The sequence below is a fragment of the Nicotiana tabacum genome, chromosome 4 (genome assembly GCF_000715075.1).
Source record: "Nicotiana tabacum cultivar K326 chromosome 4, ASM71507v2, whole genome shotgun sequence".
Taxonomy (NCBI): Eukaryota; Viridiplantae; Streptophyta; class Magnoliopsida; order Solanales; family Solanaceae; genus Nicotiana; species Nicotiana tabacum.
The window spans coordinates 46,119,679-46,138,266 of record NC_134083.1 but is presented as its reverse complement, the minus strand read 5'-3'; the positions used below and the strand labels follow the sequence as shown (position 1 = coordinate 46,138,266).

Below are 18,588 nucleotides of genomic sequence, written 5' to 3'. Positions count from 1 at the left end.
TATGTGGGCCCAATGTAGGTGGGTTACGTGAGTTGATTCTTAATGAGGCCCACAGCTCGCGGTATTCCATTCTTTCAGGTGCCGCGAAGATGTACTAGGACTTAAGACAACATTATTGGTGGAGGAGGATGAAGAAGGATATAGTGGGATTTGTAGCTCGGTGCCTTAACTGTCAGCTGGTAAAGTATGAGCACTAGAGACCGGGTAGATTGCTTCGGAGGATAGAGATTCCAGAGTGGAAATGGGAGTGAATCACTATGGATTTTGTAGTTGGGCTCCCACGAACTTCGAGGAAGTTCGATGCTATTTGAGTGATTGTGGATCTGCTGACCAAGTCGCACACTTCATTACAGTTAGGACTACTTATTCTTTAGAGCGGTTGGCTGAGATTTACATCCGCGAGATTGTTTGCCTTCACGGCGTGCCAGAATCCATCATTTCAGATTGGGGCACGCAGTTTACATCACAATTTTGGAGAGATGTATAGCGAGAGTTAGGCACCCAAGTTGAGTTGAGTACAATATTTCACCCTCAGAGGGACGGACAGTCCAAGCGCACTATTCAGATATTGGAGGACATGCTACGCGCTTGTGTCATCGATTTTGGGGATTCCTGGGACCAGATTCTGCCGCTTACGGAGTTTGCCTACAATAACAACTACCAGTCGAGCATTCAGATGGCTCCGTATGAGGCTTTGTATGGGAGGCAGTGTAGATCTCCGATGGGTTGGTTTTCCCGAGTGAGGCTAGGCTATTGGGTACCAACTTAGTTTAGGATGCATTGGACTAGGTTAAATTGATTCAGGAACGGCTTCGCACGGTGTAGTCTAGACAGAAGAGCTATGCTGACAGGAAGATCCATGATGTTGCTTACATGGTTGGGGAGAAGGTTCTGCTGAAGGTTTCACCCATGAAAGGTGTCATGAGGTTAGGAAAGAAGGGCAAGTTGAGCTCTTGGTATATTGGGCCGTTTGAGGTACTTCAGAGGATTGGAGATGTGGCTTACAAGCTTGCCTTGCCACCTAGTTTGTTGAGTGTGCATCCATTATTTCATGTTTCTATGCCCTGGAAGTATGTCGGCGATCCGTCTCATGTTTTGGATTTCAGCACGATTCAGTTAGATGGTGATTTGACTTATGATGTAGAGCCGGTGGCTATTTTGGATTGACAGGTTCGAAAGTTGAGGTCAAAGGATATAACTTTAGTGAAGGTGCAATGGAGAGGTCAGCCAGTTGAGGAGGCTACTTGGGAGACCGAGCGGGAGATACAAAGCAGATATCCACACCTATTTGAGACTCCAGGTACATTTCTAGACCTATTCGAGGACGAACGTTTGTTTAAGAGGGAGAGGATGTAACGATCCGGCCAGTTATTTTGAGAGCTGTAGCCCCGTTCCCCCTATTATTATGCTCATTTTGTGCTTTACAGTTGTTATATGACTTACCGGGTTAGTCGACTCGGGTCCGAAGGGATTTCAGAATGAATTGAGACACTTAGTCTCATGGTTGGAAGCTTAAGTTAGAAAGGTTGACCGGATATTGACTTATGTGTAAACGACTCCGGATTTGAGTTTTGATGGTTCCGTTAGCCCTGTTGGGTGATTTTGGACTTAGGAGCATGTCCGAATTTTGATTTGGAGGTCCATAGTTGAATTAGGTTTGAAATGGCGAAAGTTGGATTCTTGGCAAGTTTGAGCGGGAGTGGACCTTTTGATATCGAGGTCGGATTGGGATTCCGAGAGTTGGAGTAGGTCCGTAGTGTCATTTGTGACTTGTGTGTAAAATTTGAGGTCATTCGGATGTGATCGGTAGGTTTCGACGTCGTTTGTAGAAGTTGAAAATGCCTTAGTTTATTAGGCTTGAATCTATGTGTGATTTGTGTTTTTGATGTTGTTTTAGGTGATTTGAGGGCTCGACTAAGTTCGTATGATGTTTTGGGACTTGTTGGTATGTTTGGTTGAGGTCCCGGGGGCCTCGGGTTGATTCCGGATAGTTAACAGATCAAAGGTTGAATTTGAGAAGCTGCTGAAGTTGGGTTCTGCTAGTGTAACTGCACCTGCAGAGCTTTGATCGCAGGTGCGAGCTCGCATATGCGGGGAGGGCAACGCAGATGCGAGGTTTGGAAGGGGTGAGCAGGTGGTCACAGGTGCGAAGGCTTTCCCGTACTTGTGTGACCACAGATGCGTCTGGGCACCGTAGAAGCGGAGATGGGCAGCGGACTGTGTTCCGCAAAAACGGACTCAATGCTCGCAGAAGCGAGTCCGCAAGAGCGAAGTTAGGGACCACCGAAGCGGAAGGAACTGCAGGTGCGGTTGAGTGGTCTCTTCTGCGACGCAGCAGAAACAGTTAAGTTCCGCAGAAGCGGAAGTGCTGGGCAGAACGTATAAAAATAAGGGTTTGCGATTTTTCTTCATTTTGGACATTTCAAGCTCGGTCTAAGGCGATTTTTGAGAGGGTTGTTTCGGAGATTCTTGAGGTAAGTCTCTCGTGCTCGTTTTTGATCAATAATCTTGTTTCCCCATTGATATTTCCACCTAGATTGTGTGATTTTGAGGTGTAATTTGGGGGTTTGAGGCTAGGGATTTGGAGAGTTTGATTTGGGGATTTGAGTGGCGATTTGGTATCGGATTTTGATAAAATTTGTATGGTTAGACTCGTGGTTGAATGGGCTTTCGAGTTTTGTGATTTTTGTTGGATTTAGAGACGTGGGCCCGGGGGCCGGCTTTGGGCTGATTTTTGGCTTTTGATTAATAGCTTCATATTTTCTTGTGGAATTTATTCCTTTAGCCCGTATTGATTATATCGTACTGTTTATGGCTAGATTCCGGGCATTTGGAGGCCGATTTGCGAGGCAAAGGTGTGTTGGAGTAGAGTTTTGCTCGGATTGAGGTAAGTAACACTTCTAAACTTGGCACTGAGGGATCGAAACCCTGAATTATGTGTTATATTATTGGTGTTGAGGTGGCGCACATGCCAAGTAACGGGTGTGCACCGTGAGAATTGTGACCTATCGATTCCATGGCACTGTATAGTGGAATCTATCTTGTTGATATCCGTGTTTTCATCATGTGATCAAGTAATTGAGCTGTCAATCATGCTAGAGATCATGTTTAGGCTATATGCTGGTACTGTTGGGACCCATAGTGGTCGTTTCTTGTTGTTGACTTATTGATTTCATTGAAATTTCGTACTCATTCATATTCATTCATTACATATCATATCTCAGTCTCTGTTGTAATTTGTTGATACAACATATCATCATTTTCGGGATAGTTTCATGACATTGTGAGCCCGTGAGAGAGAGACTGGAGAGATTGATGACTGAGTGAGTTCGAAGGCCTGATTATGAGTGATATTTATAGGATCGGGCTGCACGCCACAACGGGTTTTACTGATTTATGATAGCACTTGGGCTGAAGGAGTCTCTCCGAAATCTGCACACACCCTAGTGAGCGCGGTTGATTTATATTGAGGGATGGATCTTCCGTGGACATGGATCTTGTCCGAAGCATTTATACCTGAGGATGGATCTTCTATTGATACCCAATTTTGCCCTCATCTTTTTTCAAATAATATATATACGTTCAAAACATTATTTTTGCATCATTAGTTAGCTTACAAATCTATACAAGCACTTTTTATAATTGTTCATAATTTTTAGAGCTTTAAAATTAATTTTCTTGCATTTAAATTACATAAATATTTAGTAATTATCCCTTGAATTATTTGTGATGACTTAATCATCCAAAATTACTATTTTGTATCCTCATATATGTCTCATAATATTTTCACTTCATTTTTTTTTATATAATTACATTAGCATTTTAAAGCTATTTGCACAATCTTGCAATAATAGCCTATATTCATATACAAATGCTCCTTATTTATATTTATATTATTGGCGTCAAAATAGCATTTTTATATTTTTATAATGCTAAAGCATTATTTTAAATTATTTTAGTACATAAAAATATTTTTATTCATTTAATAATTATTTTTATAAATTATGTGTGTTTAAAAGGCTGGTCCAATTTTTAAACCAATTTTCGGACTAAAAAATGGCCCAACACCTTAGCCCAATAGATCCCAAGCCCAAACCAGGCGACCCTTGTAACCAACCCGGTCGCGACCCGCTTAATAACTCGTCCGCTTCCCCGTTTGATCTTGGCCGTTGATCTTAAATAATCAATGACCCATAATTAACCTACCCGTTCCTTTATATTACCCCTTACCCAAAACCCTAGCCCATTTCTACCAATCCGCTGCCCCTAAAAGCTCAATCTCCCCTTCTCTCTTCTGAAGAACCCTAGTTGCCTCCCCTTAATTCCCTCTTCTAATCCTACTGATAATGGGATTCCCCTATTATTTACTTACCATATTAGTGCTCCTTCGCTACTGGGTCTCCATGGTGTTACATAAGTACTTGCTCTAATTTGGCAAGTGTAAACCTCCGAATCAAGGGAGATTAGCTTCACCCTTCAAAATCTGGACGATATCTCGTCCATATGCATCATGGCAAGGCTATACGGGTCCGATTAGCCAAGATCTCCGGCCAATCTCCGATTCCTGTCAACTAGGGTTTACCTAAATTTTCCCTAATATGATTTTTACTGATTCTGCTTGGTATTATTTACTTATTTGTGATAATTTTATAGTATTTCCTTGTTTGTTTGTTTGCCGGATTTCTACTACTATATAAACCTCTCCCCATTCCCCTTTAAGACGGGAGCTGAATCGATATACTTTCACTAAAAATTAGAGCTTTGTTATGTGATTCCCTCATTCTCTTATTCTGTACTTTGTTTTTGGTCGACTAAAAGCCAAGGCCACTGAGATTATATTATTCGAACTTTCTCTTGATGCGAGCATTGCCCGGGGTTCTTTCGAAGCTCTTGGGAACTTTGACACATTGAGATTCTGGGTTCTTGTGGAATTTTTGTTCTTTATTGTTGTCTGTTTAACTGGTAAGCCGCTTGACCTTTTGCAATTTCATTTTTTATGTGTCTCTGATTTGCATGTGCTCTCGCTTCTGAAATCTATGGCTTAATGTGTTTCTGGGCTATGTTATGCACAACTCTGTTAGTTTTACACCCATTTTAAATCTCTTTAGCATTTAACTTCTCCTAATGCTGCTAGTTCTGAGATTGTCTATGTCTAACTTGGATAATCTGAACCCTCCTAAGCTCGTTTAGCTAGTGTATTGGGGCCTGAATGTTCATGAATATGCTTACCTGCTTTGTCCTGAATCTCTGTAATGAATGCCTCACATCTGCAATTACCTGTGTTAAGACCTTCACTGTTAACTATGACTTGTTTCCTTGCTATTGTGTCACTCAGCATGCTTACTTGATCCTATACTCCTTTAGTGATTGCTTGAGGTTTTAGAACAGTTATCTCAACTTATTTTCCCTACCATGTTTGAACTGTTTTGTTTCATGATATTAGGATGAATCCCTGGCATAACTTGGACCCTCTCTAGTTAATTAGTCTACTGTGTCAATACCTGAATACATTTGCTATTTGACATGTGTTTACTTTGCCACTATGTTCTGAATCTCTGTAATGATAGTCTTGCATATGTAATGTGTTCTAATCTGTGCTAAGACCTTTTCTATCAACTATGATCTACTCCCTCATAGCATGTTTCTGTTTTGCTTAGTCTTATATCCTTAATGACTATTTGAAACCTTTAGAATGGCCATCTTAGTTTGTGTTTCCATACCATGTTTGACATAATTAGGACCTTTAGGCTTCAAATCTCTAAGTCAGTGCCTTACTTCAACTTGTTTGGTATTATGCACCTGTGTATGATAACTTTTGTCAATCCTGCAAACTTGTTTCTCCCCTAACTCTTTCAATATGTGGCTGCTTATGTGCTACTTTGCTAAGTGTTTAAGTCATGCTGAACCTGCTTCTAAGTCTTGTGACCTGCTTGATTAGCTGCTCTGTATGCTCAACTTTCCTATGCCTACTTTAAGCTATAAGTACATTTACTCAACTTCTGTCCCTTAACCGTTGTCCATTCTCTCTCATTTGTTACCTACGCTATTTTGAACACTATCATTCTTGGCCGGCTGAAAGCCAAGGCCACCAAGACTCTTGCTACTGACCTCCCTAGTGTGAGCACTGCTCGGGGTCCATTTGAGACTCTTGTGAACTCTGACACACTAGGGTTTGGGGTCTTTTAGCCACTTTCTCTACTACTGAGACCTGAACTACCCCACTCAATTCCTCCTTCCTATTGTCTAATGAACATGTAAGCTGGTTGGTTTAAGTGATTTAATGCCTGGGTAATATGGTTGATCTATGGTTGTGTGATTTGGCTTTGAGCTCTTCTATGGATTTTGGGTTGTGCTGATGAATATGGTTCCTTGTTGAAAATCTTGGTATACCACGGGAGAATTATTGAAGGCCCAGCAGTTCTAGGTATTTCTTTTGGGCCTGCTGTGGGCCTACTGTCATTATTTGTATAATATTTGTAATCATATTCATTATTGGGCCTGTAATAACTTTGTTATAAACAATTGGGGTGTTAGTAAAAACGGGGAATGGGTAAATTCTGATGTTTGCATGCAAGGGTAGAAACACATGCCTATAGGATTCAATGATTCATCTGCTATATATGCCATTTGATCTCTATGTGCACTATAGAAATCATGGCATTAAGAGAAGCACACACTCACACTACTTGTCTACTAGCAAAGCATGACTTCAAATACTTCAATTATCCCTGCTGCTACATGTTATTAGAAAACATGCCCATAGGAAATAAAAATCATTGAATTTCTCTCCAATTTGCATCGCTGCAGCATATCCACTAGAAATCATGCCTATAACATTTTAATCATTTCATTCGCTACTGTATCACACTGTTCACCTAGAAAATATGCCTATAAGGTTAAAGTATAACAATAGAATTGGTTCCAATCGCCAATTGTTAGAGATCCTGCCTATAGGTTATTACTCCTCGCCAAAAAGTGTTAATTTTCTAAACGTTGTTTGCTGCTCGAAAATCATGAATAATTCTGGGCTTTCCTCCAATAGATTTCATTGTTACTTAGTGCGTAAATCACCTAGACACAACATCTATAGGTTAAATAACTGGAAATCTGCAATCTCAAATCAACATGTAACAATAGTATAATTATTTGGAGATAAGCAGCGCCTAGCCTTTGAAACTACTTGTATGTTTTAATGCATGGTCACATAGAAACCATGTCTATAGGGCTTAATGATTTTTGATTAGCTTTAGTTCTGAAACTATCCAACGCTCAATGTGAGAACCTATTTTACGTGCATTTGTTGTCTAAGTGTGGAGGCTAACTTGAGCCTTTAACTGCTCTCATTTGAAGTTCAATTTGTTTTGTATGTCGCCTAGTTTTATCATTTTGAGCAGTCTAAGTTAAGTCTAGAACCACCCTAAATAGAGGTCCAATGCCTCCTGGACCATAGGTATGAGACGGGTAGTGCACGCATAGAGCACGACTTAGAATTGAATTAGCGCGCTTCAGGTAAACAACTTTAACATAGTAATCGGGTAGCAGGAGATGATAGTCTGTGCCCGCTGAATAATATGAGTAACTCCCAATCTCAAGAGAGTTGCGAAGTATTATTTATGTTGCACGGGGTGATCCTTTAGGATAAAAAACTTAGGACCCCCTCCCCCCCCTTTATATGTTGTTATTAGATCCAAATAATTGTGTCCCTATATTCGTACTAAGATCTGTACTAATCATGTTGTAATGAAATTCTTTGACCGTTACATTCGCTTTGTTTATTTGATCACTTAGCCTAATTGTAATCCACATAATCTTAAGTTTGGCCGGGACCCACAATTGTGGACCTCGAAGAGTGCCTAACACCTTCTCTTTGAGGTAATTTGAGCCCTTACCCGATCTTTGGTGACGCTGACTAGTCAAACAGAGTTATCTGCATGATAGGTGCCCTAACGAACCTTTAAAACCGTTAGGTGGCGACTCTTCTTTTTCTTTTAACACCCCATCTCTTATCCAAAAGAGTTGTAATATGTCGAAAGCCCTCTTTTGCGAGAAAATAGGGCTCGACATCTTCTCCACGGGCTGGATTGGCCCTACTCAGTACTGAGTGACTGATGTTCAATTGAGGTATATATTCTGGGATGGATCTTCCCTGGGCCGGATTGGTCATATAAAATACTGAGTGATTGAGCATTTGAGAGTGTGAACACATGAGGCTATCAGCATGGTGCATTACATATAACATGCGCATTGGCATGTAGAAGTTATATTCTTCACATTATTCAGAATTGATCTGTTTTACTGTATTGAGTTTAACTGTTGAACTTGAAAGCATGTCTACGTTTCTGCACTGTTATTTCTATATTGAGCTGTACCGGTTGTGTTTGTCACTACTTTCAATCCAAAGGTTGAATTTGTTATTTATTAAGTTGGTTGTACTTATGCTACACCCTGCACCTCGTGTGCAGATCCAGGTGCTTTCGGTCACGGCGGCTGCTGAGTTGTGGAGTCAGGACCCTTGGAGATTATTGCAGTAGCTGCATGGCGTTCGCAGACCTTGACTCTCCTTCCTTATCTTTATTTATGTTTAAGTTCTTATTCTATAGACTTTGCATTAGACTATGTCCCTGTATAGATGCTCATGTACTCGGTGACACCCCAGATTTGGGAGAGATTTTGTATTGAGCTGCGAATTTTATTCTGATTTTAAAAGGTTTTCCTTAAATATTTACTGCTTTCGTATTTTTCAAAGGTTTTGTTATGTTGGAATGATTGAGTAGTGGCTTGCCTAGTTCCATGATAGGCGCGCCATCACGACGGTTGGGTTTTGGGTTGTGACAGATCTTTTTCGTCTTCTCTGAATCAAATCATTTTTAGTCGTGTAGGCCAAGTTATGATTAATTCCATATAGTCAATCCTGTGTATTCAACTATTCTTGCTGAATTTTTTTGTTCCCTTAGTTTTTGTTTTTCCAGCATCATTGTTTCTTCTCTTGTCAACATGTGAGCTATTTTTATTAGAATTCTATAATATAAACTTTCTTTTAAAGTCGTCCAGATTTAGTTACTCGGCAGAACTATAAAGGAAAACTCTATAGTAGTAAAAGGCTTGAGCGGAGAGATTTTAAAAAAAGTCAAAATTATTAAGGGACACAAATGAGGGTTGTGTGACATTGAACGAGTGTAAACACATGAGGGAGCATTGTGAGGCCCTAACTTTTTTTATTATATAAGCATGTCACCCACAGGTAATGGTGGTGAAAGCACAAGAGATGTAAATCCCAATCGAGATATATTGGTTGCCCTTTCAAACAATGCAACATGAATTTTCAAAGATGAGTATGAGATTAGATAATATGCAAGTGAGGCTGGAAAAATATTAAAATAGGAGAAGAGTCCAAGTGAGCGAAAGGATGCAAGAACAACCACGTGCACAATCACGGGTTGGTGAAGAACACTTTGATGACATTGAAGAAGATAGTGAAAATGATTATGTTGATATGGGAAGACATGGTAAAATAGGGGATAGAAGAGAAGGAAGACCACAAAGGAGACATAGGAATGAAGAAGGAATTAATAGGAATTTGGGTAGTATTAAGATGAGCATCCTTTCCTTTCAAGGGATGAGTGATCCGGATACCTATCTATACTGGGAAATAAATATTGAGAAGGTGTTTAATTTCCATAATTAGTCAGAGAAGAAGAAGTTAAAATTGGCAATTACCGAATTCACCGATTATGCTTCAACATGGTGGGATAAGATAGTGGTGAATAGAAGGAATAATTTGGAGAGACCAGTTTCTACTTGGGAAGAGATGAAGGCTATTATGAGGAAACTATTTGTTCCTTCACACTATTATAGAGATCTTCATAGGAAAGCAATGCATGATGGTTACAAGATTAGATATTCATTTGAAAAGGATGGAAGAAAGGTGACACTTTCACCTTTAAAACCAAAGCAAGTTTTTGAAGATCAAATAAAATAAAGAGATTCTCATGGGAGTAAGGATTAAGAGAAAAAAGAAGAGAGAATAAGAAAAAAGAAGAGAATAAAATAAATGAGAGACAAAAAAAAGATGATTTTGTGAAAATTGTGAGACCTAGTGAGCAAGAAAAAAAGAGGGGAGAGAAAATGAAAAATATTGGTGAGGAAAAAGAAGATGAGGTAAAAGAGAGAAAAATAAGCCTACATGCAAAATCCAAAAAGTGTATGCGTGTTTACAAATCTAGGTCGCACCTTGTGGTTCTTTTGTATAAGGGATCTTATTTGAACGCTAATCAACTAACCATTTCTTTGCCTAGTGTTGCTTCTTTTCTTTTGCAGGAATTTAAGGATATCTTTCCCGAGGATGTTCCAAATGGATTTCCACCAATTCGAGGAATTGAACATCAAATTGATTTCATCTTGAGAGCGTCTATTCTAAATAGGCCGGCTTATCGAAGCAACCCCGATGAGACAAGAGAGTTGCAGAGGCAAGTACATGAGCTTTTAGCAAAGGGACACGTCCGTGAAAGTATGAGTCCATGTGCAGTGCCATCACTTTTAGTGCCAAAGAAGGATGGAACTTGGCGTATGTGTGTTGATTGTCGCGTCGTTAACAAGACAACGGATCAAAAGCCAATTGCATTCTTTAGTGAAAAACTTGGAGGAGATACATCAAATTATTCAACATATGATAAGGAGATTTATGCATTGGTGAGGTCATTGGAGACATGGCAACACTACCTTTGGTTTAAGGAGTTTGTTCTTTCGACAGACCATGAATCTTTGAAGCATTTGAAAGGCCAAGGAAATCTCAACCGAAGGCATGGCAAGTGGATTGACTTTATAGAAACATTTCTTACGTGATTCAATACAAGCAAGGTAAGAAAAATATAGTTGCCGATGCACTATCTCATAGGTTTGCCCTTCTGTCAACTCTTACATCTAAGTTGCTAGGATTTGAACATATTAAAGAATTGTATGCTAAAGATCATGATTTTTGTCAAATATTTGAAGCATATTGAGATAATTATTTTGGTAAATATTATAGATATGAAGGCTTTTTATTTAGAGAAGGTAAACTATGTATTCCTATGTGTTCTATAAGAGAGTTACTAGTAAGAGAAGCACATTCTGGAGGCTTGATGGGGCATTTTGGTGTTCAAAAGACTTTGTACATATTGCATGAACATGTTTTTGTCCTCATATGCGTAGGTATGTCGAAAGAATTTATGTCCAATGCATATTGTGTAGGCAAACAAAGTCCAAACTCTTGCCTTATTGGTTGTACACACCTTTACCTGTACCTAGTGGACCTTGGGTTGATTTGTCTATGGACTTCGTGCTGGAAATTTTACTCCCACATTGGAAGCTTGGAGGAAGGATAAGGGGTATGCTTATGATGTATGCAAAAAGGGTAAATATCAGGTCAGTGGGATGAGTCAGTTTAGCGAACCTCATCCCTGTTGTGTGAAGTGTGGGAGATGTCATCCGGGAGTATGTCACTATGGTACCTATGTATGTTACAAGTGTGGTATGAGGGGTCACATTCAGAGAGATTGTCATTTATCTCGCCAGAGTATGGGCGGGGGTGCGACACGACCATCCAGTTCTATAGCTACTACATCCACAACGCCTCCCCCAACTAGAGGCACTATACCACCTGCAGGTCGTGGAGCAGTTAGGAGTGGTATTCAGAGCTCAGGAGGGCCCAACAGGTTTTATGCTATGAGGAGACGTCAAAAGTTTGAGGCTTCTCCAGATGTGGTTACAGGTATATTGACTGTCCAATCTCATGATGTGTATGCTCTTATTGATCCCAGTTCCACTTTGTCATATGTCACTCATGTATGTTACTATGGAAGTTGGGATAGAACAGGAACAACTTTGTGAGTCGTTCTCTGTATCTACTCTTTGAACGAGATACAATGTTCGTGAAGCCTCTTTATCATAATTCCTTATATTTACAACCTCTTTAGAAATTGAGTTCTATAATGGGTTCCTTGAATTGGGTTATAACCCTAGGTTAATACTTCCCACTGCTTCCCTAAATTCTCAACAAGGGAATAACATTTTGATTCAAATGGATAACATATTCTCACTTGTGCCTATGCATGCACCATCATAATATTTACATATGTGGTATCATATCTAATGTAAATCAGCCTAGTGTTGAGATCTTTCTTGAGCCACTATTTTTTTTTCTCCGGTGTATGTGGCTCCTATGAATGGAACATTCATTTTACTCCTTTATGAATATCATGAATCCTTCCACGGTCTAGTAACATGAGAACATATCTCAGCACCTATCCTGTGCGTACATGTCAATTGAAAGGGGCCGCTTGTCCGCATAAAATTTCTGAGAAATTTGAGATTTATCACAAATTCGTCACAGGAAGATCTTGTTATTTACCCATCTCAATATGACTTTCATCTTCACCTAAATTGTCTCACAGTAAGTAGCTCACTTTGTACCTAACATTGTAGTCTTCCATGAAGTGGCCTGGTATTGCATCATGAGAGTTATTATGGCAGAAACATGCCCATCTCATAGAAAAATGTTCATATTCTCTAACCAATACATGATTTCATCCCAAATATTTATATGTCCCCACTATGTGGTGTCACTCGTGAAAGGTTGAAATTAGATGCTTCCAGATTTTGGGCACATATCATGAGTATATTGATTTGAAAGACAAGTTTGTCGCATTTCTAGTTCTCTCATATAGGATCAACTATCGAAAATGGGTTAAGCTATCAGAATGATAATAACATCACAAGTGTTCAACTTCTTTTTCATCCTCGTTGGCTTGTGGCATAGATTCCTTGTGCTAGTTACTGTTAAGAGCATAATGAAACTTCATGTATTTTGAAACCCATATCACATTCAGGGTGCCAGAATATTCTCATTTTGAATTAAATAATTTTTCTCTACACTCAAGTAGGTAACTGGTGTCACATACTTGACTTTTCCTCCTTGAGTATTTCTATTGCCGATATACTAGTTAACTCTATGCCTCATTTGTCGAATCAATGATGTCATCACTATGATTAATCTTGTCAGCGTTATCAGTAGTAAGCTTCATGTCTTTTAGGATATATAACCTCATGAAATACTCTGCGCAGCCCATTGATGGATTCTTGGATAATTCCAGCCAAACCTCAAACCCCGTTGTTCCTTCTTGTATTAAATCTATGGGGGTTGAACGTTCAAACATGTCAAAGAAGAAGCATCATCCCGTGATCAAATATATAGGATAGAAAATTTTGTCGTCATATTCATGCTAGCACATCTTAGAGAAATTGTTGGAGGTTGCCAAAGGTTTAGTTTGGGTGTTCGGCATAGAGATTTAGAGTTGAAGAAAGTGAATGGGTTATTCTCAATATTTTCTCCATGAGGATGCTATGTGAATTGTTAATAAAGTTATAGTATGTGTCGTCACATTAGGCCTTATGAAATCTTGAAGGAAATAGGCCAAACTATGAGTGTGATGTTTCCCTATTATTGTTCTCCGTGTACCTGATGTTTCATATATCTATGTCTAAGAAGGTGAAGTTAATGGATAATTGGATTGTGAGGAGCAACTATTTTCTATCCTTTTTATAAAAGTTCGGGAGTTGAGATTGCCTCCATTAATGTGTTATGGCGAGGTCTGTAAGTCGAGAAGGCCACCTTGAGGGCCAAAAGTGTTAAGGAAATAAAATGTTCCCACTTGAGTGTATAGTCAAATGATTGTGATTTGAAAGGTACTTTCTATGTGTTATGATTCAAATATGTGCAGCCCATGTCCAAATATCACTCTATATAATATAATGCGTGTAATGATGAGATTAGTGATGTTGATATACATGGTAATGCTTTGTTAAGTTGTGGATGTGTTGTTAGGAGTTGTTTTGGTGTTACTCTGATAGGTGGATAGGCCTAGTTACAGGGGAGACTCTGGCAAAATTTTTGGAAATTTAGGGAGTTAGCCAAATTTTGAAACTACTGGTGTGTGTGAACCAACAGTTGGGCCACATTGAATGCTAATGACGGATTCTGACCCTCATTCGAGGACGAATGATTCTAAGCGGGGGAGAATGTAATACCCCGGAAAATTTCGAAGTACTTGAGTGTAAAGCCCCGTAAAATTTTGCAAATAAGTTTAAGGTTTCGTGGTGCCGGAGTAGGCTTACGTGTTTGAGGATTGTATAAAATCTTGGTTGAACAATGCACCGTAGAGTAAAGGAAAATATTTGGCAAAAGAGGACGTTTCTGCAGCCCACTATGCGGTCGCAAAATCACTCTTCGAACCACTTAATGGCCGCAGAGTGAAGCAGAGGCGAGGCATATTTGGAGCAAGTCTGCGGTGCATTATGCGACCGCAGACCTATTCTGCGGTGCATTATGCGATCGCATAATAAGTATGCAGGCCGCATAATCACCGCAGACCCATCCAGGCGACTTCAGTTTTTGGGCACAAATTATGCGGCTGTTATACAGTCCGCATATCAATTGTGTGATCACATATCCTATTCCGGAGCTTCATTTTTGGGTTTTTACAACCCGACCCAACTTCGTTAATTAGACGAATTGTACCATTTTTGACCAAAATTTGACATTTTAGAGTGAGAGAGAGTGCCCTAGAGTGAGAAGGTGTTCCCCAATAATTGTTCTTCAATTCTTGCTCAAATCTTGGAAGATTAAGAAGGAAAACACACAAGGTCTTCACCCTAGAGGTAAGATTCTACACCCTAACCCTCAATCTCGAATTTTATCTAGAATTGGGTAATTAGTAAGATAATTTTGGGCATGAGAGTTGTTTATTTTATATTCATGTATTATCAAGGGGTGTAGGAAGATTGTTGAACTAAATTGGTAAAGAATGGGTTGTGGGATGATGGAATCGTCCATAAAAGGACCTTGAAACCTTAATACAAACCTAGTGTTTGATAAAATGCTCAAATGAGTTAGAACCATGATCATCTTCCTTATTTTGATTCAACTTGTTATATTTCTAAAATAGATTGAAGTTGCTAACAATTCTGGAACATTTTAGAGTTTAAGGAAGCTCAATTGAGGTATGTTGACTAAACTTTCTCTCTTTGAATCGAATTCCATAATGTTCCCGTGAGTTTTAAAGTATGGGTTGCGTATTAAAATGTTGTGGCTTTGAATCGTATTTCATATGAAAGCTAGTATGCCAAATTGTGTGAGAAAATCTCAATATTCTTAAGACTCTTAATTGCTCATATGTGTACCTAAAGTCTTGATTGAAAATGTCTTATTGTTGATAACCTATAAAAGTGGTTGGAAATGAAATAATTGAATTGGGGATATAGTATGTGGCCAATGTGCCAAGAATTTAAGTTATGATTGTGGCTAGTAGTGCAAATGATTTGAGAGAACGCGATAAAGAATATGAAATGAGCCTCGACTCGATTATTTAAAAACGATTTCAAAAATAGAATTGCCTAAAGGCTTTTGTACTCAATTCATGCCCATAAGTGGCTGCTTTAACTAATGCTTTGCTTTATAAATATATCCAGTGTGATTCGAGTTCTTACATACTCAGGTGTTGAAATTGTATATTGTCATTTCTGGGAAGGAGTATTGCAAGAATAAATGGTGTATTGATTGCTTATGATTTTGATGTGTGCTTGTATTGCTGGTCGGTATGCCCCATTATTTGGGAAGGAACCTTATGTGTTTAAAGTTTCCATTGCTAATAAATTTGAGGTATATGATTGCTGAAATATTCTATATGTTGATATTTGATGGTGACCTTTGAAATTGAAAGAGGTGAAAGTGTAGAATATGAAATACGGCCACCGTGCCAAGAATAAAGAATCTTGTGAATGGCCAAATGAGCCAAAGAAATATTATTGTTGTGAGTGACTGGAAATACTAATGAGAATTTATACAATGTGAAAGATGTTGAGGTAAGTACAATTGTATTTATGTTACCTTTGTGTGCAAATCAAATCAAAAAAATATTTTTGGAAGCATCATTAGCAAAACCGAGGAAGGGTGGGTCATAAGACCCACACCTGAAACTAATAATTCAAAGAGTAGATACATAGAACAACTCACAATTCACACGGTGCACGCCCACACGCCCGTAATTTAGTATGTGCATCACCTCAACACCAACACATAACATGTATATTAAGGGATTCATATCCTCAACACCAAGTTTTGAAGTGTTACTTACCTTGAACAAGCCGAATTCAATACCGAGCAAGCCAAAAAATACTCTAGAAACGCCATCCCGTGCGTACCGACCTCCGAACGGCTCGAAACTAGCCAAATGCAACTCAAGAACATCAAATAATGACAATGGAAACAAACCCAATCGATAAAGGTCGAATCTTTAATCAAAACCCCAAAGTCAATCAAAAAGTCAAACCCGTGCCCGCACCTCGAAATTTGACAAAACTCACAAAATTTGATAACCCATTCAATTACGAATCCAACATTACTAGTTTCATTCAAATCCGACTCCGCATCGATGTTCAAAACTCAAAATTCACTTTATGAAAAGTTAGACAAAATCCCCCAAATTTTGCTTTAAAATCATCAATCAAATGCCAAAAATATAGATGGATTCATGAAATATAACCAAAATCGAGTATAGAACACTTACCCCAATCCATGTGGTGAAAATCGCCTCCAAAATCACCTAAATCCGAGCTCCCCAACTCAAAATATGACCAATGAACAATCCCTCGATATTATTTGCTTCTACCCTTCTGCCTCGTTTCTTGTACCAAATGATCCCAAAACTCTTTTTTGATGCCTCCAATGGATTCCTCGTGAAATTTAAGTCAAGTTAGATTTTTGAATCACTCCATTTGACCTTATAATGAAGGAGATATGTTCGTTTCAATATTTGAAAATAATGCAGATTTTTAAATACGAATTTAGTGGCAATTGCGTAATTAATCTGAAAAAAATCTAACAACCCTATTCTTAGTAAAATGATCATAAATTCTTCATAAGATGTCGAAACTTGATAATTTCAGTTGCTATGGTTCCAAAATTACGATACGGATATAATGGTTTAGTCGAAACACGAATATAAGGTTGTTTGCTCAATATGGTAACCTTTATGCTCAATTCGAAGTCGAAAACGAAAATAATCACCATAGAACCCAAACTTATCCAAAACTCATCAAAATTTAACCAAACTTTGTGGGCATGTCCTAAATAATCATACAAACTTATTAGAATAATTAAAACCCGATTCTGAGTTCGTTTACCCAAAAGTCAAACCTTGGTCAACTCTTCCAACGTAAAACTTCTAAAATGAGAATCATTCTTCCAAATCAATCCCGAACCACTCAAAAATCGAAACCAACTATACACGCAATTAATAATACATAATATGAAGCTACTTAAAATCTCAAACCACCGAATAGAACGCTAAAGCTCAAATACACCTTGTCTTGATTTCTTGTACTAAAATCCTTAGCAAACTATGTCCTTGCTCAAAATTGATCTCTTCCTGTTGAATCATTTATGCATAATTTGCTGTTTCCCTGCAAATCATGTGGCCATACTGTGCAAATGCTTAGCCTAAAACGTTCTCTTGCCACTACTAGCTTTAATGCATGCCCATTATATGTGTCTAACCTAATTGATTGCTAATTATTAAGTTTATATATAGCTGGTTACTTATACCTATTTCTTGTTATAAGTCTATGCCTTAGATTCTTATGAGGAAATAACTTATGCCCAAAATTTGTCCAAATGAACTACTTTTCTATAAGTCCTTCATGTACAATCTGCTATTTTCTTAGAGTCAATTCAAGAGGAACCTATATGCTAATACTATCCCAACTAGGTCTCTTTGCTATTTTTAAACTCTAATGTCATGCTATCACTCTGCGTTCACTAATTGCTTAAGACTACTAGGAGGAATCTCATCATATTCAATTTATTCTCCCTATATGGTCAACTGGGATAGTCCTATTGCCTGCTTGACATGTTAGTCTGGAGTTAATGTGTCTTCCCACCATGATACCTTTGGACTTGGGGATATTTGTCTTACACTCAAAATGATTAGGTTTCCTATTGATTATTTGCTTGTCTGTTTATTATATTGTCATTCCTTGACTATGACTCTTTTTGACCTTCATAAATTAGACTCCTAAGTTTAAAATCCCTTTTAGGCTAATTATGGACCATGCTCTATTCTGAACTCATTTGGCATGTGCATCTTGTATATATTTACCCTGTAACCTCAAATGACCTTTTTTCCCAAACTCTCTCTCAATGTATTGTTCATGCTCAACATTCTATCCCATACTAAGTGATAGAACCTGTAACGTTAGTTTGCCATATCAAACTTTCCATGTTGAAGCTAAGCCCTATTGATTCTCTTAGTTTTCATGTTCTTTTATTTAATCAATCCTGTCACACTTGCTTCTAAAATACATATACACTTTCTTGTAAATTCTATCATCTAGTCGCTGTTAATAGGTCCCAGATTTTTTTAGCTGATTGCTATGTGTGGTTTGTTAGTTTGTCTGGTTAAGTTGTTGATTCACAATTATTAGGTAAGTGGGACTCCATCTGGGCTTGATATGGGTCCAAGTGTGGGCTTCGGCTGTACAATCGATACACTCCAA

General features: G+C 38.5%; 1 protein-coding gene across 2 annotated transcripts in view; it reads right to left on the bottom strand.

Moving 5' to 3' along the window:
* Positions 1–16,745, bottom strand: part of LOC107775353 (uncharacterized) — a 39,636-nt gene extending 22,891 nt beyond the window's left edge. Inside the window, exons 1-2 of one of the 2 annotated variants that reach the window (XM_075251782.1) lie at positions 16,602–16,745; positions 16,170–16,257 (exon numbers count right to left, since the gene is read on the bottom strand). The gene's annotated coding sequence lies outside the window, so the exon portion shown is untranslated. The remainder of the gene's footprint in view (positions 1–16,169; positions 16,258–16,601) is intronic. The other variant, XM_075251787.1, reaches the window with a different exon arrangement.
* Between the last annotated feature and the right edge of the window lie 1,843 nt (positions 16,746–18,588).